This window comes from Cyrtonyx montezumae, unplaced genomic scaffold (genome assembly GCF_038088225.1).
Source record: "Cyrtonyx montezumae isolate F1298 unplaced genomic scaffold, pur_monq_1.0 scaffold_24, whole genome shotgun sequence".
Lineage (NCBI taxonomy): Eukaryota > Metazoa > Chordata > Aves > Galliformes > Odontophoridae > Cyrtonyx > Cyrtonyx montezumae.
This window is the reverse complement of record NW_027071981.1, coordinates 6,072,187-6,088,692: the sequence shown is the minus strand read 5'-3', so window position 1 is coordinate 6,088,692 and position 16,506 is coordinate 6,072,187. Positions and strand designations below refer to the sequence as shown.

Sequence of the window (16,506 nt, the reverse complement as noted above, 5' to 3'; positions counted from 1 at the left end):
AGTAATTTCAAAATAACCCATTTATGATAAGAATCCTACAGAATAATAGATTTAGGAATACTTGTATGACTTCAAAGGAAAAGACATCTCTTATCTGATGGCCCTTCAGAACAATAGCGCTCATATTTTCATAGCATGGCAATCTTTTCCTAGAAAATGTTATTGACAGTGATCACAGAGAAGTGATGTTCTTCAAACAGATCACTTTTCAAGGTAGTGTAAGGAAATTTGTGTGTGGTTTTAAGCTAAAATCCAATTGCTATCCACAAATCGGCATCACAGTGATGTTTATTAACTGCTGCATGTAAAGCACATCTTCTGAACTTGTGAAATTGAAAAAGGACATAAACAAATGAAAGACACACTTTCAGTTCTATTTTAACTTACTGCAGAGAACAGAAAGGAGATCACCACATCTCCAACGTTTATATTTACGCACCTGCAGCTCAGAAAAGTTATTAATACAACAGGGATTCTCCTGTTACTCTTTTTACTTTCATCATTCACGCATTTGCAAACACAGACCTTTCAAACCTCCAGGGCAATGACAGTGCTTCCAGCTGCACAGGATCCACTGGTTTTCAGAAGGCCATCAGGGCGGACAGAAAGGTGAGCCAGGAGCTCTCCCTCAGCAGCCACAGAAGTCCCTGACCTCAGTGCTCAGCTCTGCACGCTCTGAAATTGCAAACTGCTGACTTAGAGCTTACAGAGGCAAACCCTTGAGGGTTACTATCAGCTAAAGGCCTCAGAGTGAGAAGAGGCATGTGAACAGAGAACAGCACACAAAGTCACCCACTTCTGGAGGTAGACAAACTCCATTAGTGCACCTCCTACAGCATTTCAGCACATGGCACTCACTGCTTATTCTGCTCAGGATAAGTGTTTGTAGGTATAGTAGGCAGAAGCGACCAGCTTCCAGGATGTTCCTTTCTCCTTTGGCCCTAAGAGTCAGGACTGTGCTCTTTCCTTGTGATCTTCAATGTCCAGTGGCACAACTGCATTGATTGATACAGAAAGCACCCAGATCTCTTCTTTTCCTCCTTCTGCTGATGAAGGAGCAGGCTCTTCTCCTGTGAACTGGGAGATGTAAGTTCATTTCCTGAACGCTTAATTATTTCCCAGACATCCCAGCTGGGGCACCCACCAGCATTTTAAAAGAGCAATCCTTGTGCACTTCTTTCACCACATGGCTATGGGTATCTATTAAGTTGCTGGAGGCACCTTCTGAGTATAGTCTATGAGTTCTGGAAAGCACACAGGACTTTTGATGGTCTTTTTCTCTTGCTAGCTCCTTTGGTGGGATTCTGCTTCAGATACGCTCTTCCAGAACAGGGCCCTGTTTGAGAAGGCAGGTGCCACAGCACCTTTGCTTTTCACTGTACCTGCCTCTGTCCCAATTCTTGTATGCTCTGCCCATAAGCACAGGCTTGAATTAAAAAAGAAGTACAGCATCATTTCTTCCCTTTTCCTTTCTGTTCATACATCCTGCTCTCCTAAGTGAAATATCAAGGATCAAGACTGCCTACCGCACATAGCACACATCTGGAGTTGCAGAATAGCAAAGTACAGGGCTGGTGCTCTATAACAAAAGGAGAGCTTTCCATGCAAGACAGCATGTCACAGGATGCACGCAGTGCCACAGCATGCTGATATACCAGGAGACTTCCTTCACAGTGCTTCAAAGTTTGATGTAAAAAGACAGTGGCTAAAGTGGATTCCGTTCTAACTAAAGGCAGGCCGTTAGCATTATTTGAACATGGGGTTTTTAATGTGTGGTTTCATACATCTCTACTTTGTAAACCGAGCGCTTTTCAAAGAGAGCTCCAGAATCCTACAGAGCTGTCTTTAGGGGGGCTTTGATCTTTCCAGAGCACCTATCTTGTGTGTCTGTAATTGCTCTAGTTTAACAAGGCTCCATAGCACTTCAAGAAAAAAAAAAATGCTTTTATTAAGGCTGTAAACCTAAGTGACCGCAGTGATGGAATGTGCTGCTGTGGGTACTCCATAATTCCCCTGAAAAAAAAAAAAAGAAAAAGAAGAAAAAAAAATGACACAAAAGAAGAATCTTCACAATGAAATGAAATGAAATATTTATAAAACATGTTGCCAATGTCCCAGGTGATATGAAGAAGCCTTGTGGTATGCTGAAAGGCTTGATCTTTCTAAGTATTATGAATGCTGATTTAAATGATTGGGTGAAAGCTGAGGAAGTTATGGCTGAAATTTTGGCTAAAGATGACAGCTCTGGGTTTCAAGTTGCACAAAGCAGTCTGAGGGATTAAGCCAACAAAACCCACTCAAAGATATCCAGTTTCAAAAAGGGTAATCTTCATATCAGTGATTCACACTCAGACAATGGTGAGGATTCCTCATTACTCTGACTTTGCCATATTAATCTTACTTTACAAATACATGCAGTGATTTATATCATGTTTAATTAACTGATTGAGGGCTCCTGTGGTAAAATGGCATCACATTAAGCTCTGTCCTTATGGCAAATGCGATTCACATCTTTAGCCTTGCAAGAACAAAATATCATGGGATTCACTGATGACAGGATGCAGGAATCGAAATAAGGTCCCTCCTGTTGTTTGAGAATCCAGTGAGGGTGGTTGCCATATGCTCATCATTTCCAAGGGAAAAAAATGACAGGATAGAAGAAAGAACTGCTCTAGTTCTTCCAATATGTTCAAATCTCAGATGAAAATGATTGTACAGCAGTTCTGTACTGAGGCCAAGTTTTACATGAAAGTGCATAGCAAACTTTCAGAAAGCTTATAATGAGAGATTTTTTAATGTGATTTTTGTGTGTGTGTGTGTTTAAATAAACTGTGAAATGATTCCTTTCTTCAGGAAAAAAAAATCAGAAGAAAAGATGAACTGAAAAAAGAACGAGGCTCCTTTGCCAGCAATATAAGACAACATAAAATTAACTTAGCTTTTGCTATGAAGAGATATTCCCCTCTAGCACTCACAACCTGTTTTTGAAGATAAAAACTACAACTGTTACTGTTTGATAAAATTAGATGGTGTATATAATATGCTGTTACCATTACTAAGATTAAAAGCCTTGTTTATATTATTGCAAAGTTTCTTGAAATTCAAAGAGCATTTTATTTATAAAAGCTGTCTTATTAAGAGACCACACTTTTTATACAAACAATGAACCTTACATCCAGTAAATTCTCTAGCTATTGACAAATTATATTGCATGGGGCACAGTTTGCTCTCAAGAATTCAGTGGATTTTTGCTATTTGTTTCTAAGGCAAAGAGGATCAGCAGTGGGGTGGAAGAAGCAGCTTTCACATTTTGCAAAGCTTTCATGAGATTGCAACAGTGTCCCCATTCCTCTCTTGGGCCAAGATTCTGAATTTTGTACACTTGCATGAGAGGTAGACAGACGGGGTTAAAAAGCCTAGTAAGTAGAGCAGCTGCTTGGTGCTGCCTGCTTTGCCTTCCTCCCATTTTACACAGTGCCTTAGCCATCAGGATTCAGGCTAGCCCGAAACATTATGTCTCCAGATCTTCTGCTAGCGCTGTTCCACTTTGCATAAACAGTTAAATGCCACAGCAAACGTTCAGGGTACTCACTCTGTAAATCTCACGTTCAAGTCCCTAGGCCTGAACCTTGATTTTCCACATTCCAGGTGAGTTCCCCGCCGGTGGCGTTACCTGATACTCCAACCTTGCCATCTCCTCCTGGTCGCCACCAGAAATTCCATCCGACAGCTGACAAATCTCTTCTGATGAAAGTGTCTTTGAAATCAATACCTGCATGCAAGAAAAAAAAAGTTTCAGTTTCCTTAAACCAGCCTTTTCAATCAAAGAAACAGAAAATTCCCAACCCCTTCTAACCCATTCAATGGTGGGCAAAACCATGCCACCTATACGGCTGGGCACATTTGGCAGTGCAGCCCAAACCAAGGGGCACCTGCTTTGCACAGGCAAGCCACAATTTTACAAAATGTGTTGAAGAGGTGGCTTGGCAGCACCGTGCTCCCGTGCCCCTCTTCATCCTTTATCAGAAGTCAACATGCTTCACTGCTGCTAGAAACATTAGTATGGTTTTGTGATTAGAAAGGTTATATGCGCTTTGCAGCCAGCCACTTTATCCTGCTCTTGTTCAGATCCCTTAAAACTGAGTAGAAACAGGGTAACTATTTGCCCTTTACGAAATACATAAACTCTGACTCTCGTCATATATCTTTTTTGGATTTCACCATGTAGCAGCTGCCTCCTCCCTTCTCCCTGCCCCCATTACCACATTTGATGCTTTAAGAAGGTTTTGAAATTGTTTTCCAAATGTGACGCACTAACAGGATATAAAAACCAGCTTGGTTTGTACTTGCTTAGGAAGAAAGCTGCTATCCCAACAACGACAAATAACCGTGTTAATTATTCTGTTAATAATCTTGAAACTCGCAGTGATTTTAACACCTGTGACATTAGTCCACGATAATTTGTGATCATTTATGAACTTATGAGATGTACTTCTAAACATGAAAGGTCATCCAGCAAGCAGTTTTAAAATAAGGAATTCGCCACAATTCACAGTGACTTCCTGGGAGATAAAAAAACATGCGTCTAAATATTTTTCTCAATTCTAACATGGCAGTTGATGGCACATATAAGAGAATGTTGACTCTGAATGAACAGATTTTAAGACACAGGTATAGACACTTTTATATTCTCATGCTATAGAGGAGTAATTACTCTTAAAAACTATTTTTAATTGTACTGCTATAAAAGGCATTTAAATGCTTGAGAAATATTTATAAGTCATGTAAAATATCCTCAGCACTGTATGATTAACTATTTTTAGGCTATTTCTAGCATAAATTAACTGTTAATTAAGATTAACTATTCTGGGGGGCTGGACTAAAAAACAGTTTGCATTTGAACTGTTTAATATTTAGAGTAGAGCTTTCAGCTGTATAAAGAGTACCTCAAACTACGTGAAGGTCAAAGTAAACCTTCATCTTAAATATTTCGAACTGTTATACTTCTGCCTTTGAGATAATATGACACATACAGTAATTGCTGAATATTCCAACTGCTCTCAGTAAACGCTGCTTCTTTTCCAAGTTGCTAAAACATAAAAAGGTGCACAGGACACTGCATTGCTGGAGACAGTTTGCAAGGAGATGCAATTAAATGTGGGTTTGATGATATGCAATGTACTGGACCAACATTAAAAAGACTTTTTCGTGTTTGACTGTTTACCAGTTTTGTCTTTAAATAATAGTCTTCTTTTGGCATGTAATGTATATCTGCTTGCACTAAACATAATTTATGAATATTTTAACACATGTGTACTCAGTGGGGTGTATTATCATACTGATATAAATAGAATTAATGAGCAGTCAACCTGCCACATGTCATGACATATGACAGGGCAGCCAGAGCATGGGAATAATTCTTTCTGTTTCATATTAAAGCTTCTTTTCCCAGTTGAATTTTTGTTCCCAGATGCCAACAGACCTAATTTTCTGAGGACAATTTACAGAAATAGTAAGAAATGACAAACCTGGACTAATTTATCTTGGGCCACTTCAAAGAATGCTTATTTTTATGCCATTTTAAATGCACAAACAGATAATAAGTTTCAGTTGAACGCTGGATGTTTTTCGTTCCCGGGAAGCAGGCGTTTCATTTGTTGTTGATTTCTAATTTGTTTCAACATCATGTCATCTGTTTCAATCAACATTATGTCATCTGAGGGACTAGAATATAGTGACCATCTAAAGGCAAAGATGACATGTATGGTCATTTCAATGCAAAGGGAAAAATAGGTGCAGATAATACAGATAATATCACTTTCCCTGATTATTTGTTCTAGTTTCAAAGGCCAGGTAACAATCTGCTAACCAAGACTCGTCAGATTTATTTTAATAAAGACTTAGTGTGAGTTGACAGGACGTGCAAAATATAAGGCAAGGTCATATTCCTGTGTGGCACTTTATTTTAAAAGAGAAATAAACGGACTGCAATATCAATTCTGTTCACAAAATGCCGCCTGTCTCCTTAAAGGCCGAGGGTCATAATGAAATGACCATGTTAACAATATCGATCGGATTCCCAGCTAACAGCTAATGAAAGATCCCTGACTCGAAAAGTTTTCCTTGCAGCCAAGAATACTGCAAATGTATGTAATACAGCATTGGGTGTTGGAAATAAACAGGGCAAGAGAGAGAGCCTGCTTTTTCTCCTGTTTGGTTTGAAGCCATTCTTTTATTCATCTCAGCGCTCATGAATCTTTGAAATCACGACTCGTGACTCTTTCCTCATCGTTAACAACTCAGTCTCCCAAAGATGGATCTAGTTCGGGTTTGAAGACTTAAAAGAGACTTATCCTGGGACAAGGAGACCCTACAAGTTTTTGTGCCTGACGATCTTCACAGCAGGGCAGTAGCATCTCTCTTGGGAAATCCAGCTCTGACACACTCAAAGAAAAGGGGCACCATCTAGTGCTTTTTTGGAGGAAAAGCTGCTACTGCTGGTAGGGGTGAAGCGAGGGGGAGGAACTCACAAGGGCAGAGAGAAGAAAATGACACTCCATTTTTTTTTTTTCAAAAGACAAAGAAAACCTGTTGGCCTGTTTCATCTTCCATTTTGAGGCACTGCACTATTTAGCTCCAGGCTGTGAGTAAAAATTGTCAGCTTTCACAAGGTGGAAGGAAGGAGTCCCAACAGCTAAAATGATATATACAATTTAAAATGGAAGGGGGGGATTGGCATGCAGGTATTATTCTGCTTAACAGGTATTTCTTCTCCGTGTTAATGCACTGAGGCTGATAGGAAAATGTTTTCCTCATTATACACTCTCTCTTTTATTAATCTAAAGGAAAGCCTTTTTAATTCATTTTCCTTTCATGGGAGACTTTATTGTGCTGTTAATATTCCTGGACATGTTCTTACAAATAATCTGTCCAGAGTTTACCCAATGCAACAAAGAGATTCTATGGAAAAAATTATTTGTAACACAAAATCTTTTACAGTGCAATAAGATCAAGTTAACTAGTGATGCTCCTGAGAAAGAGCTTGGCAAGTTTTATCTGATTGGCAAAACGGGCTCATATCTGAGCCCAGGGGGAAAAAATGCCCTATGATAAAATTTCACAGCACTGAAGTTTAAGTATCCGAATGATTTTTGAACCTTCTTTGAAAACAGCTTGGAGGTGGGAGGGTGGAATATTCCTTTTTGTTGTAATCTGGGAATTTTTAATAAAGAGTGCAAAAGAGCAGCTCAGTATTGTTTAACTTACTGTTACTATGACCTGATAGAAATTGTGTTAGCCAAACTAGTAAGTGTTCGGTCAAAATAACCACTGTTCCAAAGGTACATCTGCTCCTTGGGAGCATTGGGTCAAGGATGCTTGTTATGAACTGATGTCCTTTTAGACACCCAGGACAAGCACAACTCTGCACTGCATTGAAGCTCAGGCCACAGCAGAAAATCAAATGTGCTAATGCCCTGACCAAAGCACTGGAAGATACACTGTGAAGATGAGCATTCATTTTAGAACTTTTGGGCCATAATTTTAGATTCCCTGGATACTCTAAGCTCTCAGTCAACTGTGTTCTGGTAACAAGAGAGCATCATACCCACGTGCATGACTAAATAAACAAGAAATATTTCTGCTAGAGTAGTGCTGAGCAAAGCAAATATGTGGTTTGATGAGTAATTCTCAAAGGGAAACCCATCTCAGGAAACAAAAACAAAAATATCTTTTATGTTCATTTAGAGCTTTCCTTGCACAGTTGCTCATGCCTGTAATGGAGACCTTTTACAAAAGAAAAAAGCTGGTGCTGTTAAGGGATCTGACCAAAAGCATGCAAGTTGGAAGCAAAAAATCAGCAAAAAGTCAGCAAAGCTGTCAGATGCCCAGATCCTCAACAGGAGCAAAAACGTGAGTCCTGGAAACCATTCAGGTCTGCTATGACCTGGTGGTCTGACCCCAAGCTGAGGAACCAGACTTGAGTATACCTGTTCTGCAGCCCTCAGAGGCTAGCACATCCATGTATGGCCTGACCCACAGATATGATGACCACTCTTGTCTTCTAGTGAAATCAGGAGCTCAGGATTTCTGCTATTTGGACCATGGGTTTAAGTTGCCTTATTTTAGGCACCGTATTTTGAAAGGTAACTATTTAACCCCTCTGTGCCTCAGCTTTCACATCTGTAAAACTCGATAGCTATGCCTACCTTGCATGGGTGTCAGGAAGATTATTTCAAGTCCCTAAAGAACTTTGAAAAGGGGAAGCAAAACCAACTGAATTTACCTATTATTTGTCATTTTCTATCCCATAAAATGGAAGTCAGATGCAACCCAGGCTGTGAACTATAACAAAATGTTCACCTAAGCCTTTGCTACGGCTCTGATACCAAAACAGCCAGTGAATTCAGCACAGCTTCACAGGCAGAAGGCAGCTCCCTCACCGGCTGATGAGGCAACACCCTGAGTGAGCGACAAGTTAACACCTTAAAGAACCACAACCCTTACTAACCAATCATTCTATAGTTTTCCATTACAGTCTTTATCTATCCTGTCAATACACTTAACTGTGTATTTCTGATGATTAAAAAAGAAATCTCTGACGAAATAATTCCCTGAGAGGGAGCTTTATCTACTGGGAAGAAAAGAAAGCCCACAATAAATACCTTTCTGGAGTTTATCTTGGTGCAGAATGTACCTCACTAGATTTCAGGCAGACACAATCTTGCCTTAACAGGTTTCAGATCTTCTAGAAAAGCCCATTAGAAAGGTCTGCACTAGTTTCTCTCTAAAATTGTAGTTGGGCTTTGCCCACCGTACCTCTTTTCAAAGAAGCAGCCACTTGCTTCCCACACTGAGTACACCTTCACCAACTCTTAATGTAGCTTCAAGTTTTTTTTTGTCTGAAGCTTTCTTCCCCCTGCTCCATTTTTCTCTGCTCTATGCAGTCTCACTTTCCTCAGTGCTATAGCTCAGTGAAACCCTCTGGTAATGACAGCACTGGAGTGATAATGTACTTTCCCGATTTCCCGTTAATAGTAGCACTTGATCCAGCAACGGGTGCCAGCTCAGTGGCAGAAGGATGCTTTAACATTTTCTAGAGGTAAAAGGACCAGTTCAATTTACAGCTTTGGCTAATTCAGCACTTTCACTCTGTCTTGGCTCAGAAAATAATGTTTTAGTTAAAACAAAGTAAAAAAAAAAAAGCCTTTATTTCTCTGTTTCATGAGAAAGAAGAAAAATACAATTGCTCTGAGGAAACGTGTGAGCACTGTATAATGCAATGAAGGAGTTAAAATAACTGAGGGGAAAGAGGGGAAATGGGGAGGGGGGAAGAGGGGGAAGATACAGCAGCATTAAAAACAAAGCAGTTTGTTTTTCTATTTTAATAAGAGATACATTATCACAGACCATCCAACAATACACGTATCCTTGCCGAAGAGCTGCTGATATTCTACATTAACCTTTGATAGCGAGAAGTGTATTACCCCTACTGTTTTCCACAATAAATTATGTTATATCTGGCATCCTAAGCGCTAGGAAGTGTTCAGCCAGCTGGAAGCACCAGATTGGCCCAACATCCCTAACGTTCAAATTATAAATAAAGGGTACCTCATACTGCTACTATAACAAAAACAAGCGATGCGGAGGAAGGGCAACTTCCCCCCTGCCCACAGAAGCAAAGGGTGTCAGTTGGGGAATGGCAGAACAGGAATTCAAGAGGGCAGGGTTTCTGCAGAGAGGTGCAGCCCCCAGCACGTCAAATCTGAGGCAAATGCAGGACTCAGGGCAGAGAACTGAGACTTCCCCTCTTAACATCTTTCCTATTTGCACAGAAATAATGCCAAGAAGAAGTGTATCTGGATCTGCACTTGCCAAATGGTGTAAGCACACAAACACAGGCTCACACATATGCGTATCTGCCCACTCTTCAGGCAGCATTGCCTGTTCTCTTCCAGCCATGAAAATAATTAGCTCAGCCACAACCGGTTTCAGAGGATGTGGTGAAATGTGCCATGGTGCATGCTTCTCCCACACTCTCTAATCAAAGGACATTACGGCCAGGGCACATAACGGTGTTAACATAGAGGATGAGGAAAACCCTCCCTGTTACTAGAGGTCTGGAAGGTGAAGATATCAAATAGGAAAAAATACAGAAGATGGTTCCAAGACCTTAAACCCAATGACTGAAAAGAGCTGTAAATGGTCCTTTCAAACAGTTTGCAGCAGGTCCAACTGTTCTCAAGGAAAGCACTTCATTAGCTTGAGTGGGTGTGTAACTGAACCAGCACTGGGAGCTGCTAAACCCACTCTACTGCTGGAAAAGTTAACCTCATCTATTTATTTTAAGGGTTAGACTATGGTGGTCCCTGGTGAGGATGTAATGGGAAGTCAGACACAAGGAGCTGTTCTCCTCACCACTCCTTCTTGGTAGGGGCTGGCCACAGCTGCAGTCCCTCGTGCTCTCTTGGGGGTGAGAATTAGCCCCAAATTGGTATATTCCATCTTCATTACTCCAACTATTACATAAACAAGGCTATATGCTTGCTTACTTAAACAGAAGAATGGGAAAAAACAGAACTAAAATTAAGGCTAATAGAACTGGATAAAGTAATCCCCATTTACTTTGCCCTCACTAGAGACGCTTCCCCCTTACCTTCAGTAGATGTTTTCCTTCACAACACTACTTCTTTTCTCTCTTCTCTCTGCTACCCATTCTTTTATTTTTCTTCACCTCATGCCCTCTTTCCTCCTGTTACTGTTGCTGTGGCTGTTTAACTTCCCCTGAGTGTACTCTGGGTGCAGTTTGAGACTTGTGAAAGAAGAGTCTAACACAGGAGCACCTATACTCCGGTCTGTAACAGTGGGAGAGGGCTCTGAAGAATTATACTGACAACAAAATATATGAAATTATCAGTGTCTTGTCATGGAGCTTGCGGATGAAAGAAACTTGAAATCTGACAAAGAAACCATGTTTAGCCAGCTATCCTTTAGTAGTTGGTCCACCCTATATTCTTAAAAATTTCATTTAATTGCCCATGAGGCAACTGAGTTGTTGTCTGAAATGTGTCTAATCGGTTGGGTTGCTCAGACCTGAGAAGGTTGCTGAGGTGAAACATAATGCCACGGAATCAGTCAGATGCCCAGATTTATTTCAGGAACACGGGTGTTTTTGTGTCTCTCAGGAGGCAGAGGAGAGGCAAGTCTAAATGCAGTAGTTATGTATTTGCTAGTGGCTGTACATCCCAGCTTTAGCCCTCAGCATCTTGTAGGATTCAATGCCTTCCACTGAAAAGGTGGTTTGTTCAGTTCCAGTTGCTGGACTCTGTTGTTTCCTGCTGTTTTTATTTGATTTTAAGAAATGATGCTCCATCCCAGAGAAGTGGCATAGTCTTACGCTTGTTCTTTCTCTAAGACTCATTACAGCAGTAAGAGATTTTTGGAAGAGAAAGAGAAAGGTCTGAAGAGAAAGAGAGAACTGCAGCACTGCTACTGTGCTTTCTTTTCGCTGTCAGGAACAACGTACTGCACAGCTTGTTTAAGGATTCTGGATAGTGTAGTCCCAGCAGACATTTCCTGTACTAAAATGTATTCTCATTAGAGTCACCAAAAGGGAGTACTCAAAACATTAGTTATCTGCACGTAATCACTATATCACGCCATGTATCCTTTATTTTAATTCCTACTTGCTTGCTAATTACCCACCACACTGAAGGTCTCACAACTGCTCTCCTTTCAGCAGCTTTGTTTGCAAAGTGTCTGGCAATAATCTCCCAGCAGTGCATTATCATGCCCTTTTCATCACAGTATTTAATCAATAGGGTAATGACCTCATATAAGCTAGTTCCAGGACCTAGCCATGCCATGCTAAACAAATGAAACAAACAAAAGTGTGGGCTACTTGCTTTCTGTTTTACAAATCTGGACACTAATAATTTCTGCAGTAAAATCTATTATAATATACAGAAATTGGAAATTCTTCACATCTCTTGCCAGAAAAAAAAAAAAAAAAAGAAAAAGATTCTGCAGTACTGCAGGGATATGACTGGTTTCTTTAAGCAGACATAATTGTAAAACATGTGTGTTCTTGGTCAAACGTTCATAGGAAGATTTATCCTGATAACACTGGAAACAACCATTTCCCCCAGTACATCACATAATCACTTGGAAGACTGAATGGTGACCATCACAGCTAATGGGATGAAATCACATGCAGCACGTTACCAAAAGAGGGGTTGGAACCTTCTTTTCAAAAAGGATTTCTGTTCCAGTGAGCAGAAGGAAAGCAGCTTCTCTCCATTTCCTGAGCTGTAAACTTACAAAGTGTGGTTCACTTTGATTTTGCATCCCACGATTGGATTATACTCCGCCTAATAAAGCACATGTGAGATGTGTTCAGTAATGTGAGAACTCTGGAGCATATGTAGCATCACTCTAGTGTGGCAATTCTCTCATCCAGGAGAATGGGGGTGATAAACTGGGGCTGTCTGCTCTTCCTAGCAGTCAGTTTTTATAATACTAAGGGAATCTCATTTCAGAAAGATCGTCATCTTTTCTGCCCAGCTGGCACAGGGAGTGACTGCATAACCCATGCTTCCTTAGGAGAAGCAGAGCAAAATCTCCACAACAGCACAGAAGGGTCACCTCATGCAAATAGCATGGTTAGCATAGAAAGTAGGCTTTCTTCACAGCTGTGGAAGGGTAATTTGGTGACAACTAAAAGCACAACAGGTATGCACAGGAAGGAAAATAAATCAGTGCTGTTACCATGGCAGTATCACCATGCTCTGTCTTCACATGAACTGAGATGCCCTCAGAAACAGTGTGAAAGAAAAATAATAGTTCTTAATCTTGTTTTATCTCAAATATTAACTGAAGCCAACCTATTTGTACTGATTTACCTTGAGACAAATTTTTACTGGAAATTTCTCACAGCATCAAAGCCACCTACATCTTTTTGGCACTTTCCTTTTTAGATGTGTTATGAAAATGACAACGTGCCAGTCATCCAAGCTGTCAGCACCAGCCAAAATCTGTTCTGAGGCAGAGCAATTTACACTTGGATGAACACCTCCCAAGAAGTAATCACATAAATACCTTCACGTTGAGATGCAACTGGTAACCATTGCTGGTTAGGTAACTCCTGTAATGAGCGTGTGATCTATCCCAAAGATCTGAAATGGCTTCAATGCAAATGCTCTGTTAAGCTGATGTAATGCTAACTATGTAGTGTGTCTGCAAAGCACTTGCTTTGTTACGAGATATTAGTTCTGTACTACAAAGCTGCATTTTGGAAAATATTCTCTAAGAACATCCCATATGACATTAGTTTGGCTAAGAACCTGAAAAAAGCAACACTGCCAGTTTTCTTGCTGAATGAAAATTCTCCCATTTGACTATCTGGTGATCTGGCCACTGCAAAACTATAGTGCGTATGTCTGATGAAGATGCAGAAATAGCAGAGAACAGTTAAAAAAAGAAATGATTACACTGAGTAAACAGAAGAAAGAAAAGATCACCTATCTCCAAGAGAGGCAAGCTACATCCAGCATAGGTGGCCATATTAGATGTTACTGCTTTCCTCATACTTACTGGGAAACTCAAGAGTTACTGTAAAATATTATCGTTAGGTAACATCAATCTTCTTTTCCACCAAAAATCTGTCCTTGGATTACGCAGGAGGAAGGGCACGTCACTGACTTATATCTCTAATCCATCTTCAATGAAAATAAATGATTCCTTCCTACATGACACTGCAGCCACAATTTTTAAGGTACAAGAAATCCTCATGCATCTCCTGACAAAAGTCACTCCTAAAATGACAACATATCTCTCCAACAGCGGAGCAGATGTGGCTGACATGAACAATATGACCTACTGTCCTTCTGGTCAAAATCATGTGGGCTAGACAGCCAGCACTGACTTGCCTTTACAGGTCACCACATTGGTACCAGTTAGATTATTGTGCTGATACTTGAAATGCCACCAGTAGTATCTGATGACCTAAATGAACTCGCTGATGGGAGTTCCAAACTTTTGGGTAGTCTTTTTGTTCAGAAAAATTCCATTGTGTACATTTTCCCCTATGGAATTTTTATGAGTTGGTGGCAGAAATCCTTGTTTCAGTGCATCCTCCTCATGCAAAAAGATATTACATCTTAAATAAATGAATAAACAAACAAACAAACAAATGAATAAAAGTTGGAAAGTTGGTAATCTTTGCATTCCTATGTGTCAAGAAGAGTTACTGCTTTCCCTTCAAGACTTCCCTGGAAGTCTCTCTACACACTGAAGTCAATGGGAGACTATGGACTTTCTGTTTACTTTCCAATGCATTTCTTCTACAGAGGAAAAAAAAAAAAAGGAATGAAGAAGACCCAAAAAATGAGACAACTTTTCTTCAGACATTTAAAAGTCTTCTGAAACATGTGAGTTTAGAAAATAGAAACAATGCATTTATGAGAATTTTCATTTGAACTCTGAAAAAAAAAAAAAAAAAGGCAAAGAAACCTACCCATCACTGCAAAGACAGCAGGAATGGCCATATGGGTTGCATGGCAAAGAATTCTACCATACAATTGTAAGAGAAGGCTTTAAGTCATCCTCAGATCTATCCCTGACTGATCCAGGAGAGCTGAAGCACCTCACAGAAAAACCTACCTGATTTAGATGGGATGGAAACAAATGAACAAAAATGTCCAAGACATAATCACAATAATTTTTTTTTTACTATTTGGATGTGTATCAATATCAAAATGGAAAAGTAGGAATTTGATAGAAAGACCTGATAGAAAAGCAGAAGAGGCATATAAGTGATAGCTAACTTGATAAAGAACTAAAAGGGATAATATAATTAAAGCTGATCCATATGGGTTTCTGGAAAATAGATCTTGTCAAGCTAACTTGATATCGTGTTTTGATGTGATTACAAATGAGTCTGCTAAAGGCAACCATCTTGATGGATGCCTGCATGGGAACTGGCTTCGTAACACACCATCATTTGACCAAAAAGCTAAAAAGCATAAAAGACAAGAAATCCTTGTAGGTTCCCATTGCAACCTGTGGAGACATAATAGTATTTTTGGAAAACGATTTATGACTCCTCATGCAAGTTCACTAGATCTTTCTGTAAAGGTCTCCATCCCACCCCATTTCCTGTGAAGAACTTAGAAAACTACCCGCAGTGACTAGAAACTGATTTTTGGATGGGTAGAATTAAATGTGATTCATCAGAATGACAGAACCTTAAGCTACTTACCAACTACACCACAGATGTATATAACCCATCATTGTCTGACAGGGGAGTACGTCAGTAGGATCATAATTGGTTATATGGACTACTCTTTTCTTTTTTGTTAAAAAGATCACATTCACAATATTTAAAGCGACTAGAAAATGGTAAATGATGAAGACAGCTGGGTTAGGTAAGTGTCACCAAATGCTACACTCTTCAGTATAGTCAGCAGAACGCCATGGATCTAGGAACAACAGTAATGAGACTTCATGATGGAAGACTCTACTCTGGGAAAAAGAGGTCCTACAGAGGAGTGAAGAATTGGAGAAGAAGATTCATAGCAAATAACCAGATTACTGTGAATTTCTAGTGTGGTGCAATAACCAAAGCTACTATGCTCACCAGATGTACAAACAGTAACAAAGTACGGAGCCTACATTATCTTATTAGGTGACAGTGAAACAACTAGTAGTTTGATTGGTTCACAGCATTGTTCTAAAAATATTGTGAAAAATTCCAGGGATTCTGAGGAAGCCAGGAGAACAATTACAGTATTAGGAAACATGTCTTATTGCAAGAGACTCAAGGTGCTAAATCAATTAATTTATCAAAGAGAAAGTTAAAGAACAATTTGATCACACTCTACAAGTGCTCAGCACAGGGAACATGAAACTGATAATAGAGGGCTCTTCAGTCTAGCAGGTAAAAGGGCTAGAAGTTACAGCGTGACAAATTCAGTCTAAAATGGAGGTGTAAATTTTACACAGGCAGGGAAAAACTTGACATAACTTGCTAAGAACTGTGATTCATCTGCCAGCATTAGGAAATATATTTTAATCAACAGTTGTCCTTGTTAAGAAGCATCCACTTCTATTTGTAAGCTTATTACTACATTCATTCTGAGAATCTCCAAGTATTTTTGTGGAGAGAAAGAATGAGTGTTATAAGTTGGGAAGCATTGGCTGTGGTTCCATACACGGCCAAGAGATTTCATTTCCATATGATCACCGAGTCTCAGACCATCTCCTGTGAAGCTTGCCTAACTAATGCACCTTCCTACTACTCCATACTATGCAAATCTTTTGATTAATGAGCACTAACTCAAAGTAGATTGCTCTAAAATTACGAAGCAGGAAGAAATCATAATTTGCAATTATTCCTCGCAGAAATACTTCAACACAATACTTTAGAGTCATTGTAGGTGTACCATTGTTTTCCAAATGTAAAGGTAAAACACAAATCACAATATGGTAAAGATCTCTTAGTAGGCAATT

The 16,506-nt window shown here is 39.7% G+C and overlaps 1 long non-coding RNA gene across 2 annotated transcripts in view; it reads right to left on the bottom strand.

Moving 5' to 3' along the window:
- The window catches only part of LOC136050593 (uncharacterized), a 266,346-nt gene that overhangs the window by 243,639 nt on the left and 6,201 nt on the right, over positions 1–16,506 (bottom strand). For both annotated transcript variants that reach the window (XR_010622405.1, XR_010622406.1), the window contains exon 2: positions 3,593–3,772. This is a non-coding gene — a long non-coding RNA (uncharacterized LOC136050593). The remainder of the gene's footprint in view (positions 1–3,592; positions 3,773–16,506) is intronic.